The sequence below is a fragment of the Octopus bimaculoides genome, chromosome 1 (genome assembly GCF_001194135.2).
Source record: "Octopus bimaculoides isolate UCB-OBI-ISO-001 chromosome 1, ASM119413v2, whole genome shotgun sequence".
In the NCBI taxonomy this organism is placed as follows: Eukaryota; Metazoa; Mollusca; class Cephalopoda; order Octopoda; family Octopodidae; genus Octopus; species Octopus bimaculoides.
The window spans coordinates 156,377,247-156,394,413 of record NC_068981.1 but is presented as its reverse complement, the minus strand read 5'-3'; the positions used below and the strand labels follow the sequence as shown (position 1 = coordinate 156,394,413).

The 17,167-nt window shown below is 41.9% G+C and overlaps 1 protein-coding gene and 1 long non-coding RNA gene across 2 annotated transcripts in view; both read left to right on the top strand.

Annotated features, from left to right (window-relative positions):
• LOC128248698 (small integral membrane protein 14-like) overlaps window positions 1-17,167 on the top strand; it is a 107,069-nt gene that overhangs the window by 70,965 nt on the left and 18,937 nt on the right. The window lies entirely within an intron of this gene.
• Window positions 4,641-9,848, top strand: LOC106868449 (uncharacterized). The gene is made up of 3 exons (XR_001409286.2): window positions 4,641-5,489; window positions 9,153-9,210; window positions 9,613-9,848. It is a non-coding gene; the product is annotated as an uncharacterized LOC106868449 (long non-coding RNA).

Below are 17,167 nucleotides of genomic sequence, written 5' to 3'. Positions count from 1 at the left end.
ATATATATATATATATATACACACATATATACATATATATATATATGAATTGACACATTGATATATACACATATACAAAAAAAATATGCATACATGTACATACACATATGATTCGTATACAAGCACACGTACACACACAATCGCGCACACGCTCGCATTACGCGCGTGCACACACACAGAAACACACACACACTCACCAATGTTAGACCGGTATAGAAAGACGAACAATTTGATAGTGAAAGGACAATTATTTCATTGTTATTTATTGAAAGATTAAGAGCATTAATCAAAATTCTCCCATGTAACATTTCAAAGACAACTAGCAACACAAGTTTTTTATGACTCACCGAAAAAGATTATCGTTAAAATAGAGAAACCCGCGCAAAAAGTCTGAGCCATTAGCTTGAATCAACTAAACTTGATTAGAAATGCAACTAAAAGCTTTATAGACACTGAGAAATTGCTCTTGTGTAGCTAGCATTAAAAGTTGCATACCAACGGGAACATAACCATGAATGTATTAACCGGGAGCTAGAATATATCTCATGGACTCCGTGGGCGGGCCCAAGGGTGATGGTGGTCCTGAGGGACATGTACCCCTCTCAAGAAATGAAGTCACCCTTCTAAATAATGTTATTACGTCCTTTTCTCCTGGAATTGTGTTCCCTTCTAACCTTCTGCCCTCCCTTCGAAAAATTCCTGAGACCGCGTCTGGATTCTCCTGTTGTAGACGACAGATGAGGCTTCCGCAATTTCTCATTGCCCAGATGATATGTTTATAGTGCTGTACATTAGGTCATTCCATGCACCAGGCTCTCACTGCACAGTGTACAGATCTTTCGACAGTCTATATGAAGTTAATGTCAGACATTTTCCATTAGAATTTTTTAATTCCCTGCAATTTTCTGGTATGTGTCCTCAAAGGCTGAAATTAAAAGTTAGCTCACCAATTATATTGCTAAGGAATCTGAATCCACCACAGCATTGTAATGGAACCAGATTGATCGTATAAGAATTGAAAGAGAATGTCATTGCTGCAAAAATTAATTCTGGAATATTTGCTAATGAAATTGTAATGATACCCTGAATAAAGTTGAATTCGAGCGAAGAAGAGGGTGTACCCTTGAAGAGGAAGCAATTCCCGGTATTGTTGTCATTTGTCATAGCAATTCATTCACAAACCTCAAGGTCAAATTCTGGAGAAGGTTCTTCTATTTCTGAATCGGCACTTCAAAGCCACATTTTTCAACCTGATCTTTATTTTCTTAAAGGGGAAAATACTATGTTCTCTTTTTTTTTTTTCCTTAATCCGTAGTTGCATTGGAAAAATTTGAGGCAATGTTTCTTCTCTGTGCTGTCGGATGGCTCCTATAGGTATAATATGGAATTTGAAATAAACCCTCGGATGGGACTCTCTGTCTGTTTTTCTGAAATTTGATTAAGATGATAAGGATTACTATTTTAAATAAAATAGTATTTTTCCTTTGCCGTCTCGCATCGACATTTTCAACTTGGAGTGGTTGTGATCGAACGGGTCACGAGTACATCTAGTAAACTGTTAAAATTGAATCTAACATTTGATTGTTAAAATTGGATCTAACGTTTGATTGCTAAATCTGGATCTAACATTTGATTGTTAAAATTCATGCCCTCGACTAAGGAATAGCTACCTTCTCCTCGTACAAACATGCAACTTTCTACAATTAGAGACGAAGATCGAATTACACCAGACCAAAGTTTGAATTACATATATCAGAAAAATATCTTTGTTACATTTCCGGAGAATCCGAAGTCTTTAAACTTAAATTCTATTTGGGGTGGGGAACTTATATGAATTCTTCTTCAACATGTACACAGTTTTACCAAGATACGATCTATGAACCAGTGAGGGAAACAAAAAATGCAGTCCCATATCGAAATTCCGTAGTCTAAGTGGCAACAACACGCGTCTTACCAACGGCAGACAACTGCGACTCATGCTGCAGAACAACCAGATTGCATCTTTGCAAGTCTCTCCGGGACATACATTTGGAATCTGCACCAACAAGTACCTGTTTTGCACAAAACTACGAAAACCTACAAGCAGCTACATTTTCAAAAGCTAAACTCTTTCGTCTCCCGTCCCGAAGATCAGATCCTGCATTCTTCCACAATTCTACACGGACTTGTGTGCACATAGACTCTTCTGGGATCACTTTTTTGTAGGTTAAGGCGAAAGACGATCATTTTGAAATGTAAATACTGCAATGGATCGACAATTTACATTAGAATGTGTGTGCGAAATTTCATTATCCTTCCTTAAGTTTATTTTGAATAATTAAGAAATATCAATGGATAAATCTTTCTGGGACACCCTGTGTATAGGAAGAATTCATAAAAAAACAAAAGACGAAGACAAGTGGCATAGACAGGAAACAGATTTATTAGTTTAACGCTCGGGAAGTGAAAAAGTCTTTAACGTTTCGAGCCTACGCTCTTCCACAGAAAGGAACACAGAAAGAAACATGTGTATGTGTATGCGCGCGCGTGTGTAGACATACACGCACGCACATAGACAAAGACACACACACACACACACTCACACACACACACACACACACACCATATTGGTGAACGCTCAGAGGTAGTGTAAGAGAATGAAGTCTTTAGTCTTGTCAAGGACGTAGAAATCCCAGGGTGATAAAATGCACTCAGTTCACTCTGCTTGTATGCAACTCGAATACATACATGCATACTCATTTGCATATCGTTCATATATATAACACTTTTGTTTTGTCGTCTATTGTATAATAATTTCACATTGAAATTATAGCAATTATTTTATTGTCAATTATTATACTCCAACTGAAATTCTTCCACGAAAATTTGAAAGAACTAGCTGCACTAGTTTTTAGTTTCCCAGATCAAGAATCTCCGAAAGAATTAAGGCCAAAAGAGAAAGGCCAGTTTTTTTTTCTCCTGCAAATTCGATCCACATTGAGTACTGTGTATTACTTTCATCTTCCGTACATACCACATACCAATGCTACCACATCCTTTTCTCTTTCAGACTACATCTGATTCCTTTTATGTTCAGATTTTCTCTCAGCTTTTTGTGCTCTGTAGTTTAAACACACACGTTAAACATCTAGCGCACCGTGCTTGCTTTATTTCTTTTTGGCCTTTGTAAGTTCTCTGCATTTAAGGCTCATGCACTACTTCCACGAAGAATTGAAGTTTGTACACAAATGTTATGCAGTTTGCCCTTCACTCCGAAAATGAGCAACACTTTGTTTTCATTAAAGATAATTGCAATCGTTCTGTTTATCTGAATACCCTACTTGTGGTGCACCCGTGTAAATAACTGTCGCTCTTATTTTATCTATGACTTGTCTAAGCTTAATTATCCTATCGCATCTTCTGTCTCAATTCCCTTATCTTGTCATTTTCTGCTTACCATAAGCGACACAATGGGAAACATACAATCTCTCGATAGTCGAATAGACAACAAAAATGTAACAGACAACTCCCCGAACAGAAATAATGTGGAAAATACAACGATAACTAATATCAACACAGAAAATAATTCCAACAACTCGGAGCAGAGAAGCTTATCAGAAAACAACAACAGAACAAATAACGACAACAAAAACATCCAGAATACAACCAATACCAACATCAATACCAGCAACAGAGAGGCGGGTGTATTTGGAAGTAACAATAGCAGTAACAACGTGAACGATTCCACCACCACCATCAACTGTGAGAGGAGAACAAGTATTTTTGCAGCAGCAGCTGCGAAATGCCAACAAAAGTACTGAGATAGACATCTCCAACAAAAAAGAGATGTTAACCCTGGCCCACAAATTCATAAAAAGAGATAAAAATTTTATCTCTGTCTGGTGGCAAACTTTGCAATCCCAGCTGAAGTGGAGGTACAAACTGAGAAGAGGATAGCAAAGTATAAGTGCGTTTCGGTGCAGTCTCAGAGAGCAGAACAACTCTCCCGCATTCAGTGGAGACGGCACTGAAATCAATTTGAGAGGATGTCAAATTCATCCAAAGGACTCGACGTTTTGGTATTATCTCGGTCCTTATTAAAACAGAAGAGCTAGCCATGAAGCATTCGGTGGGACTCCATAAAAATGACCAGCTTATAATGTACCCGTCCTACATGGGCAGAAGAGCAATAAAAGTTCGAATCCCCGGAATAACACCAGGTATCAACATATGGTGGCTCGTGGGATGCGTGATCACGGAGGGCAGCGATACCCTCCTACTAAAAGTCCAACGGACGCAAAGAGAAGACTGGGTTGGGATGGATTTGGAAATGCTAATCCAAATAAAACTACAAGATTTGAAGAACATCTCAGACCATGCCCGCCTCAAGGACGGGACGAAATTACCTTTGGTCACCGCTGGCAGAAGGCTTCATTGCTTTGCTTGTGGTGAAGCAACACATCTACAAGCACGCTGCCCTCAGCGTGAAGGTACAAGGGTCCGTGGACCTCCGTTAACACAGTAGCAAGTCTTAATAAACCTTTATCGGCGGTGATATGACGTCATAGTCATGTTGACCGAATAGATGGGATTATTAGTTTCCCATTGGTTGAAATTACTGCTCATATTTGAATTCTAACTTTCGTCAAAGACAAATCAACATGACTATGACGTCATATCACTGCTGATAAAGGTTTATTAAGACTTGCTACAACACCAACACCAAGGCTGGGGAAACAAAAAACAGCACCAGCCATAGAAAGATCACCACCAACAACAGGGAATGCAGCAAAAAATAGCAACAATGGTGGCGGCGGTGGCAGGCGTAATAACAGCACTAGCAGGAAAACCATCGGAGAGGTCAACCACGAAAACCAACAACTCGCAACCAAGCTCAGCAACCCCGCTCTCTCACAAACGAACACGCAGAAAAAGATAAACATACGAACAGGAATTCTCTTCCACACAGAGAAGACGAGGTTGCAACAGACACTGATTCTACCACATTGAAAAGTGATAAGGAGGAACAGAGTAAATAAAAAAAAAAACAAAGAGAAGTCACAGAGGCGAAACATCTTGTCCTGCACCAAAACAAGATAACAAGGAAATTACACATACGCCCACAACAAACGCAGACACTCAAACAACCCCTGCAACACCACAATCATTGACCAAAGCACCACAAGCACCAAAAACTCCCATTGCAGACAAAAAAAAATCTAAAAAGGAAACTCACACCACAAATGCAACAAGAACAGAAAAAACAACGAAGGGAAGACATTGAAAAAGGTGGGGCGGGGCAATCTTCTTGGACTAGCACGTGCAACATGCCAAAGGACTTGATGATGGTGAAGATGGATTTGGACACTTTCCAAACGATTAGGGATACCTTTCCAGACGATGCAAAGATCCCTCAAGTAAATGCTAATGTAAAGCTTCTATAAAGGTTCCCCAAAAAGTCCAACTAAGAATGGAGTTGGGACCACCCGATCTCCAACGGCATCAGGGGAGTAAGTAACACTCCTAATCTTTCTCTCCTTCCTTTTAGACCAATATGGCGGTGCTAAGAGTAGGTTGCATAAATGTACGTGGCCTGGGGTGGGGGGACATCCTGGAAGCAAGGTCGCTTGCTCAATGACCTCAGGTGGCTGAATTTGGATATAATAGCCATCAGTGAGACCAGGATCGCGGACACATGCACTTTAGCACCCATTTTTGACGATTTTGAGATCTTTGCATCTCTTAGTTGACCAGGAATGGGGGTGGCGTGGCGGTGTTGTTCAGAAAAGGTCTGGATCTCGAGATACGGTTGGTCTTCCTGAACCCGGAAGGTAAGTCAGTGGTCCTGGACGTAAACGATAATAAAGGCAGTGCTTTCAGACGGGTCGCTATGTACGCTTGGACTGGATCGGGGCAGGCCGATTTCTTCAGACGTTTGGAGGTCTTTCTAGGGACATCTCTGGGATGTACGTGTGGATTGGGTGGGGTTAGCGGATAGAACAGGTGGGTGCTCAAGCCTCGCAAACATGCACAGTCGTTTCCAACTGGCTGACAGGTTCAGACTGGATTATCCGAATGCCCCAGTGTGGACATGGGCAAACAACGTTGGATCATCCAGGTCTTATCTAAACAGGATATTTTGAAGGTCAGCAGATAAGGTCAGCATAGGTTGTCCACAATTCAAACTCGTCAACTATACAGACCACAAATTTGTGATCTGTACGGTTGACCTAAATAGGCTTCATAGGCAGGGGCTCGGATATTGGAAGCTGAACGCGTACCTCCCAGCGCGTCAAGCTTTCAGAGACCGACTTAGCAAGTCAGTTCATCAAAAGTTGACAGGTGCAGTCGTCAACACCCGATGGTGGGTAGTCCCAAAGCGGGAGATTAAAGCAGAAGCTGTAAAATTTAGCAGAGAACTAGCGATAGAGAAGACTAGAGTAGAGGGAGACCTAGTTAGGAAACTAGAAGAGGCACTCAGTAGAGGCATAGCGACCGACTTGCTGGCAGCGAGATTGGTTCTGAACCAATTTTTCAACACCAAGCATGAAGGTTGCGTTGTCAGAGCTAGGGCACGTGCTCTACAATAGGAGGGGACAAAAGCCGTTCGATGGGCCCGAGTGGCCGAGGAACACCGTGGTAATAAAACAAAAATTCGGTCTTTGAGGGGTCAGGACGGACGCATGCTACATGAGTCGAAACAGTTTAGTGCGGAATTTCAGTGACGCTTTGCTGAATTGTACGGGGCGCGTGGTGGTCTGGAGGCGGAGGTGACCTTCACTTCCTACCTCGATAGCCTACCGCGGCTTTCGGCCAGGGATGTGGAGTTCTGTGAAATGCCGATAACAGCTGAAGATATACGTGGCCCGTTGGCTAGTTGCACGAGGGAGAAGTCTCCGGGACTGGATGGTCTGCCCTTCGATCTTTATATTCATATGCTAGACTTGTTCGGCGAGCTTTTGAGGGGTGTCTATCGCAACTGCTAGCAGAATGGGAGAATCTCCAGATCTGTGAGCCGAGGTGTGGTGGCGCTGCTGAGAAAGGATCCTAACAAGGGGGACATTGTTGATAACTTTAGGCCTGTAACTCTGCTAAATATAGATTACAAAATTTTGACCAAGTTGTTAGCAAAGAGGTAGGCGCTTGTCGTTGACAGACTGGTGGGTGAAGCTCAGATTTGCGCTATCCCCAACAGATCTATCCACGACAACCTCCACTTCATGCGATACATCATAGAAACGGTTGGTTAAGAACCTGGCATGGGTGAGGGCCCTGATCCATTTGGATCAATCTAAAGCTTTCGATATGGTCAACCATCAGTACTTGGAGGCTGTCCTTAAGGCAGCTGGTTTCGGTCCCGGTTTTAGAGGCTGGATCGCTGCAATGTACAGTAACATACGTTCGGTGGTCCAAGTAAAAGGTCACCTGTCGGAATCGTTTAGCATCGCACGTTCGGTCCGTCAAGGATGCCCGCTCTCACCCCTTCTCTACATACTGGCACTCGAGCCATTACTGCGGAAGCTGGATTTTTCGAGGGATATCCCGCGTGAACTAGGATGTGGAAGGTTCGTGTCGGCATATGCGGACAACGTCACTGTGATAGCATTGGACGTCTCGGAAATCGAGATGGTTCGCACTATCCTAATGGAATACGGAGCAATGATTAATCAGGAGAAGTTAGGGGGTCTGCAGCTGGGTAACTAGAGAGAGAGAGGTCTTTGCCGATCGACAGCGTTGTGGGGCACTGGACGGAAGAACCGGTTAAGTTGTTCGGGTCTGGTTCGGTCCGGACCTCCAAGTGGACAAGAACTGGAGTGAGGTGACAGAGAGGGTGGCCAGTCTCATCCAGAAATGGGCCGAGAGGAAGCTGTTCCTGAAAGGTCAGGTAGAGGTGGCGAATGCGTACATCGCATCCGTCATATACTATCGCCTGACTGTCGTCCCTTGCTCCGCTTCGTGACTGAACTGGCTGGTGCGTTTAGTCTTCTGCTTCCTGTGGAAGGAACAGGTACCGTTTTGCAGACGGTCCATTTGCTGTCAGCACCTGTTGCGTGGAGGACTGATTATGCGCGGACATGCGCTGACGCTGCGGCATCTCCAACAATACCTTAACGGTGAACAGGTGTGGTCGCCGTTTCTTTGACGCGCTTTTCCGCAGCTCGTTTCCTTGACGGGGCGACAGTTCTGGATCAGGCGTAGACCGAGGCAGGGTGCTTGGCACCTAGAGTGTCTCCCAGCGCTCACAGCACTTGGCCAGTCGGGCAATGCGGTCGGTGGAGTTCTTGGAGTTCTATAGAGGATGAGTGGAGGGCAAGAGTGACGACGTTCTCGAAGAGGTTCTGGGCATTGAGAGAGATCAACTGGCTGGTCTCTTTTGGAGGACTTTCGGGCTGGGTCCTATGGATAACTTCCAGAAATATCTAGCCTGGCAGTGATACTGGGGGGCTCTGAGGGTTCGCGATAAGCTCTACAGGCACGGGTGTGCTCTCGTACGGTGTCAACGCATTGCTGACTTGTGGAGCTTTGTCGAACAGTTATTGTCACGTGTAGGACGGATCCGGCTATCGTCCGAGTCCATCGTGGAGGTCACCCTGCCTACTTCTTTTGGCCGAGAAGGACAGGCAATTTTTCTCTGTCTGGTGGCTATGGCGAAAGAGGTTGTGTGGTAGACGCGATTGAAAGGGTTGAAGGCGGGTACATTCCTCTTCGGCTAAGGCCTCATTGACTTTTTCAGGTTCCACCTGAAAAGGAAAGTGAGGCTGGAGAGGGAGGTGCTGCCACCCAGTAAGTTTGTTGAAATGTGGGTGAATGTGGCAAGAATGGCTCGTGTGAATGGGCCTACTCTAAGTGTGCACCTGTAGGCCAAATGGAATGAGGAGAAGAGGAGTGCCTACCTGAGGTGCCTTTGGTCTTAGTGGGGTCCGTTTTGTGTGAGGTTCCTTTAGTTACTTCTCGGTGGAACTCCCTTCTATTGGGGAAGAACATTGTTGGTTTAATCTCCTTGTTAATTGTTTTTTTTTTTGGCTGTTTACAGGTTTATCCTCACTGTCCCTCGTCTGTGCATCACCCTTTATGCTTTGTGTTCGGCCCTGGTGGCCAATAAAGAAAGTATCATCATCATCATCATCATCATCATTATTATTATTATAATTATTATTATTTTTTTTATGCAGGGTCAGAGTTGGTTCCTAAAGGACAAAGTACCATCGCTGGAACTGGATAACAGCAATGGTAATTGTTACATGTTACATGTTTAACTTAGAAAAGTGTTACTTATTTTTAATGTTCTACTTATAGATTCCGTTCACAAAGTGCGTATTTCATTAACTGAAAGCCGTTGCTTTTCCAAATTGTCTCTTCGACACTTATTAACATAACAATTGCAATAATAATTATTAGTGTATCTGTGAATTTATAACCAGAATAGAGAAACTGCTGGATTCGAAGAAGTTTATAAATATTCTCCTCATTGATTTTGGAAGAGATGCTCACATTTGTGTATGCAGTCTGAGAATGAGGCTGTCTCTATAGCGCTATGTTGCGGAAGTGCATCGCAGGTGATATCGCAAAAATTGTCAGAGAGAGTAGGGTGAAACAACACATCGGTAGGAACAAATATGTTTTGTATTTCAGTGTGTGCCTGAGAGCTAAATTCAAAACAAGAAAACGGGGTTTGAGGCTTCTTAAAATCATTCCTTACCCTCAGAATTTTCAAGTGTCGAAACATCCAGTGACCATAGGATACAACACTGAGAAATAATCCAGGTTTTGCATCTCTATGTAGAACAAAAGAATTTTACTGGTTCCTCCATTTTAACTATAATTTTTTTTTTATAAATTGTTAATTTGGGTCAGTAAAAACAAGTATATCCAGTTGACTTTTAAATATTGCATGAGAAAATTTTGATTTAAGCTTTTTGTCTTTTCATAAATGACAATAAAATAATTGCTCAAAGTTCAAGGTCTAAATTATTGTAGCATACTGGTGTAACGTTTGCGCACATACATACATACAAACATACAAACATACAAACATACATACATAAATACATAGACAATGCAAACATGAACAAGCAAGAAAAAACACGGAAAAACAACAACGCGAGGACGTGGAATAAGTACAGTGTTATTGGATGCTCAGGAAAGAAAAGAAAAGAAAGATGATTTCACGTTTCGAGCGGAGCTCTTCATCAGAAATAGAGAAAAAGTCCAAAGAAGGGAAGACGGAGAAAGAAAATCGCCAACGATATGCACGCGGTCATACATACATACATACATACATACATGCATGCATGCATACATTCATTCATACATACATACAAACATACATACATGCATGCATGCATACATACATGCATGCATGCATGCATACATACATACATACATACATACATAAAAATGCATGTACATGTATCTTTTATCGCCTATACTCTTCTTGTTTCAGTCGTTAGACTGCGGCCATGTTGGGGCATATATATATATGTGTGTGTGTGCGCGCGCACGTGTGTAGTCTTAGGTCACTCTTAAGCTCTACTTGTAACATCTAACCCAGTACAACCAATCGCATGGTCGGACCGTCAGTGATTAAACCGGCAATCCTACTGAGCCTGCTTGGTTTGGAGGGTGATATTTTGCTGGACGCCCTACAGAATGAAAAACAAGGCCTGTGAAGGATTGGATGAACTCAGTAGAGCCAACGACCATCTAACAGCTGGGAGTGAGAGACCCCTAGTCTATGTTCAAACATCTCTCTAAGAGAAGGAAAACTGATGCAACACCTGCGACTTCGTTTGCATCCAATGATGGAGATTAGCTCTTCTTTTTAGGTAAATGCATCCATTGTTCAGAGAGTGGAATTGGTCCTGTACAATACCTTTCTTCATTTTAAAATGTTTTAAGCATAGGCATAGCTTGATTAAAAAAAAAATTCTGTTATGTATTGCTTACTATAGCTGGCCATAGCCAAAAAAAAGACAAAACACTCAGTGAAAAATAGCAATAATTTGCAGACTAATAAAGAGGCGAATGGATAGTGAAAGGGTCTGACTCAACGGGTGTCCCAGAACACTGCAGCCTGGACCCGGTCGTCATCTTACCACTGCATGAAGGCTCAGGCCTTTGAATATTGTTTGCTGGAATACTCACACCTTATTAAATTATGTATGTTATACAACACTCGCCGGAAGAAGTACAGCATTTATAGCCAAAGAGCCGCAACAACATAACATAATTATGATGGCTTTGTCTAGAATGAGGCTCCCTGAAGAGGTTGGTTACATGTTTTATTGGAGTGGGAGAGCAGAAAGATGCGAAGGGGAGACTGGTGTAGCATTTGCGGGAAAGAATATAAAACTTTCTAGGCAGGAAGAGTTTCCGTGTGGAGTGACTGATTGGTTGATATCAATGAAACCATTGTCAAACAATAGATTCGTTACCCTAGTAAGTGTCCATGCTCCTGTCATGTGTTCCTCATAAGATGAAAAACTAGCATTTTATTTTTCATTAAAGAAATTTCTACGCAAGATTCCGTGTGCTGATAAAGTTGTCATACTCGGTGACTTTAGTGCTAGAGTTGGCAAAAATTACAAACCTGGAATGTAACTCGAAAGCACAGAGTCTGAAAGTACAATAGTAATAGCTTGTTACTGCTGTAAATATGTCAGGAGCTGAATTTATGCATAGCGAATACCATATTCCGGTAGAAAGGTAAATACAAAATAACCTGGATGCAACTAGGCTCGAAGCAATGCATATGATTGAGTTTGATGTTCGTAGGCGCGATGCTCATTATATGTGTAGTGTCCGCGTTATGCAGGGAGTTGAATGCTAGACTGACCATCGTCTTGTTCGTGCATGAGCCAATAGTGTGATCATCCCAAAGAAATTAAATGACGAAGTTCAAACATTATTTAAAGAAGAGAATGTAGTGCTTGTGAGAGTCCTTGGAGGAGAACCAGAAATGCAGAAGAATTAAACCTTGTGCAAGCACATAAAGTGTAAAGTATATCAAAGGCTTCGTGAGATACTGGATACTTTGTAGAGGAATAAAGCAGATCAGGCTTTATGGGCGATCTTACTCTCCTGTTGCTCTTCTGCGAACTCTTGATGGCAAAGAGTTGCCCAGAGATATTCTTGTCAGGTGGCGAGAACACTTTAACGAACATTTACATAGACCTTTATGATGAGTTTGTTGACTTGATTCCCTCTTTGCCAACAAAAGAATACAGGCAGAGACTCCTTTCCTTGAAGAAGCTGAAAATCTGTGAAACAAAAACGCCAAATAGTAACAAGTCGCTTGGGATAAAGGGTTTCTGTGCTGAGATCATGGAATGTGAAAGTGAAAGCCTGCTTCGACGTCTAACTAAAGCAATAGGTCTGGATTGAAGAAAGTGTTCCAAACAGTTGAAAGATACGCTAATAGTGGTTCTCTACAAAGGAAGGACGACTGCGAAAACTACCGTAGAATATCTCTTCTTTCTGTTGTAGGCAAGTTGTTGTATAGGATCATGCTGAATAGATTTCTCATCAACATCGATGAGGAGGTCTTTCCTAAATTTCAGCGTGGTTTCAGGAATGGTGGGAGACAACGGATACGATTTTTTTTTTGTTAGGTAACTTCAGGAAAAACGCATTGAGCTGAACATGGACCTTTATCAATTCATTGTTATTTAACTAACACTTTTGACACTGTAAATAGAAATGCCTTATGGAATATTCTAAGAATGTTTAGATGTTTTCATGATGGAATGAAAGCATAGGTCAACGTGGATAGTAAGCTCTCTGATACAATTTTTATTGAAAATGGTGTTAATTAAGGGAATATACCAGTGCCAACTTTGTTTGCATTGTACTTGGTAATGGTTTCATCGATGGCTTTTGTAGGTCGCTTACACGGGGTCTACATCAGATATCGATAACGGGTAGGATGGTGAATATAAGCTGGCTTGCTACCAAAGCAAAGCTGTTCTCATACACGAATTTCTATATACTGATGAATATGATCTTTTAGCACACTCCCAGAGTGACATGCAACATCTTTCGCTCCAAACTATCTCCAGCAGCCAAAGAATATAGACACATACAAAAGTATCAAACGTATGTTTGTGATTGTGGTTGCATAAATGCATAGCATACTGGGATGCATTTTATCGTGATCCTGGTACGATAAATTGGCATTTCATTAAAAAAGACGAAGCAAACATCACTACTTACGTTGTATGAAGGTGCGAAACCGAGTGATTGGGTTCACAGTTTTTAGATCGTATGTGGGTTGTGTCATTGAACAAAACTAGAGGCAGAGAGATTATTTTAATAAATCAAAAAATTATACTGTGTTGTATCTGATACACCTGTATTTGTCTTTGTAGTACTTTTACGCTAATGGCTACTCTGAATTATTTCTCTCAACTTAATTCGGTCTAATGTATATGCACCTACGTGAGACTGGTATACTACAATAATTTAGCCTTGAATGCCTGGTAATTGTTTCATTGTTACTGTTAAAAGACAAAAAGCTCAAATCAAAATTCTCCCATGCAAAATTTAAAAGAACTGGCTATACTTGTTTTACTGACCCAAATCAACAATTGTTGAAATTGAGGGCACCTGCCAAATCATTGTTCTACGTACGTGTACAGATGCAAAACCTTGACTAACTGTCAATGTTATATTCTGAAGTTACTACGTGTTCTGGTTCCTACAACATGCATCCTCATGTACGTGACCCAATCTAAGTTGATTAAGCCTTGGCCTGTGTCCAAGTAGCATTCTACTGTCCTCACTGATCACCGCTTTTAGCTAGAACTATCAAGGTGATTTTCAGGTGAGTCTATGTTGTTATTGGTGGCTCTTCTGCTCATTCCTCTAATGACCAGAGATCCATGAGCTTTACTGAGGAAACGACTTGTGAATCTTTAACAACCCACCTCTACTGAAAAAGGCCTGGTCCTCCACTCGTTCTTGCTACAGTCTTCCTCCGATTCCTGGTGCTTTTCTCTCTTCCTTTTTTTTTTAATCCTTCCTCTGACTTCCCCCTATAGGTCACAGTTGACTACAATAAAATGAGCTGCTTTGTTGCCAGGATGTTATCTAGTTTCAACGAGGACTGGATGATACGTGATGAAAATTTTAGCTGGTTCTTTAAGTCAACATTCATCACACAGTGATGCGCATGGTCAGTAAACTATTGGGAGTCACTTCTCGGCCTTTCTTTTGGCGACTCTCCATCTTTAACAAAAGACAGTCTTTGTTGTATTTCTGCTTTCAGTGATCCTCTTACTGATTTTCTCAGTGATGCTCTTAAAGAACTCGTTATGTTGCCAATAATAACATCCCTCACCTGGTGCCACGTTGCTGCTGCTCAGGAAGGGCTCGAAGACCCCTGTCTCAGAGCACGGAGACATGCAGATGTTTTTACTATGCCCGTGTAAATAGGTTAGATGAAGTCACAAAGCTGTATTGGGTTTTGGAGAGACACCATATGCCCCACAAGTTAAAAGGCCTTACCATAGACTATTACAGAAAATTAAGTTTGAGGTTTTTGTCTGGCCAGCTGATATCAGACTGACACCAATTAGAAGTGGAAATGATTACCGGGTGTACCATCTCGGCGTTCTTCTTTGCGTTGGCAATCACCTCAGTGATTACCAATACGGTTTCCATTGAACCTGGTCGACCAAAAATATGTTTTACATCACTCACTAGGTATTTCTTGTCATCGAAAACTTCGATGAAACCAGTCATATTACTCTTGATCACTAGCGTAGCCAGGGGGAGGGTGGTGGAGGCTATCCGCCCCGGGCGGCACTTTTAAAGAGGCATTACTTTTGGGTTTGCTGTAGACAATATGTGTTTTTTGTGGGGTCCGAGGGCGGCAAACGGAAGGGCCGCCCCGGGCGGCACACTCTAGCTATGCTAGCGCTCTTGATATCAACAAAGCCTTCGAAAGAGTCAAGCGTGATGAACTAGCTAAGTTGCACACTAATGAACTCCGTGTTTCTCTTGTAGCAAGCAGGTATGATGACGACAATGCGATAGTTTTGTTGGTGAACAATAGTAGGCTCTGCTCTGTGATAGAATTAGGAATCTGAGTGCGACAAAGCAAAGCTGGTGGATGATGTTGGTGATTGTGGTGGTAGTGATGGTTGTGAGGAGGAGGATTTTCACAGCAGAAAATATACAGGTTCAAAACTCCAAATTTCAACGATATGCATCAACAACAATAGTCTCGACTAAGAATTTTAAGTTTAAAGGTTGCAGGCTGTGAAATTCAAGTTGATACACTGCCATTTTTAACCAACAATTTAAAGTGGTATATTTGAGCTCAGAATAAATTTTATTAATCGAAATAACCGTCAGATTCTACAGTTTTGGCAACAAGAAACACGTTTCCGTAGTGTAAAATTCTGGGGTCTTGAACTCTATACATTCTTATTGAACTGCTGCTTTGTAATTGAAATCTTTCGCAGAGAATTAGCAAGATGCTTGTAAAAAGTGTTAGCCAGTTGGAGAGAGTTGTGAGAAATAAGTGGATGAGAGAGCTTCTTAGCTCAGTTCGTTCTATTCGCAGAGTCATTTGAAGCGCACGTGCTGAAGTTTTTTCAAGAAAAACTTGCCCACTTCGTAGCATCTCTTGATGTATTTTGTCGATTTCTGGACAGTATTTCTCTGTTGTAATGGTTTTACTTAGATTCAAAAAATTGTAGTAGGTGATACCACTGGCAGCAACAAAGCATTAACAGCAGGAGAACTCAGAGAGCGCAGACTTCCGCCAAGGCAACACGATCGTCTTCTCAACGATTAGCCGGAGATGATTCTTAAAATGAGAATGTCTGAAATAAACTCGGCTGCTCTCACAAACGAGAATACTAAAAATGAACCCGACCGCTCTCAAAAATTAAGTAAAAAAAGAGGATAAATAATCCAGAATCTTTGTCTGGTATCGGATCGCCCCCAAAATCTAATCAGCTCGTGCCAGTCACGAGGCCAAACATCCCTGAAAGTTTCATCCGAATCCATCCAGCGGTTCTTGAGATATCTTGTCCACGGACAAACAAACAAACTAACAAACAAACAAACAAACAAACAAACAAATAAACGAACAAACAAACAAACAAAAACACGTCTGAAAACAACACCTTCACCTTCGCTAAGACGGAAGTAATAAACTGCTATTGATGTAGTTTCAATTCGGAGAAATACTCTGGTGCATCACTTCTTTCCAGCTGCAGCTCAGAACGCCGTCAGTTATCTTATAGAATCCATTTTTGCGTCACATGTCACAAGTGATCAAGAAATGAATCGTTTTTGCTGCGGCGCAGACCAGATTACTTAAGGGCGATGTTTTTAAAGTTTTATTAGCTCGTACGGCACCCATTTAGCGGGTTATTTTTACTCTCCAGTTTGGTGAAAATACCGAACAGTTACTGAAGAGTCACTGTTTACTTCTTGAGAATACTTTATGTGATGGTGCTTCAGCAATAGCCATTAATTGGCTATTGTCAATCACAGTAAATTTACAACCTTCACCATCTTCAAGACTCCTTTCTATCACGTTAAACTTTTAAAACAAATGTTGTACCCAGACTTCATTGGCGATACTCTGGTTAAATGCATGGTTGATATTGCGAGCAGTCTCCGCTGCTTTGCATTTCAATTTGAACCGACAATAAAATCGTTCAAACTTACTTTTCGTCATCTTTAATTTAACAGCTTAAAATAAGCAAGAATAAATAGAAAAGGCAAAACTATTTGCGTAAATGAATAGATTAGAATCTGTGCTTTAAAGTGGTATACGGGAATATTACGACTTGACGGGAGGCGCAATGGCCCAGTGGACTCGCGGCCCAGCGGACTCGCGGTCATAGGATCGCTGTTTCGATTCCCAGACCGGGCGTTGTGAGTGTTTATTGAGCGAAAACACCTAAAGCTTCACGAGGCTCCGGCAGAGTATGGTGGCGAACCCTGCTGTACTCTTTCACCATAACTTTCTCTCACTCTTACTTCTTGTATCTGTTGTGCCTGTAATTCAAAGGGTCAGCCTTGTCACCCTGTGTCACGCTGAATATCCCCGAGAACTCCGTAAAGGGTACACGTGTCTGTGGAGTGCTCAGCCACTTGCACGTTAATTTCACGAGCAGGCTGTTCCGTTGATCGGATCAACTGGAACCCTCGACGTCGTAAGCGACGG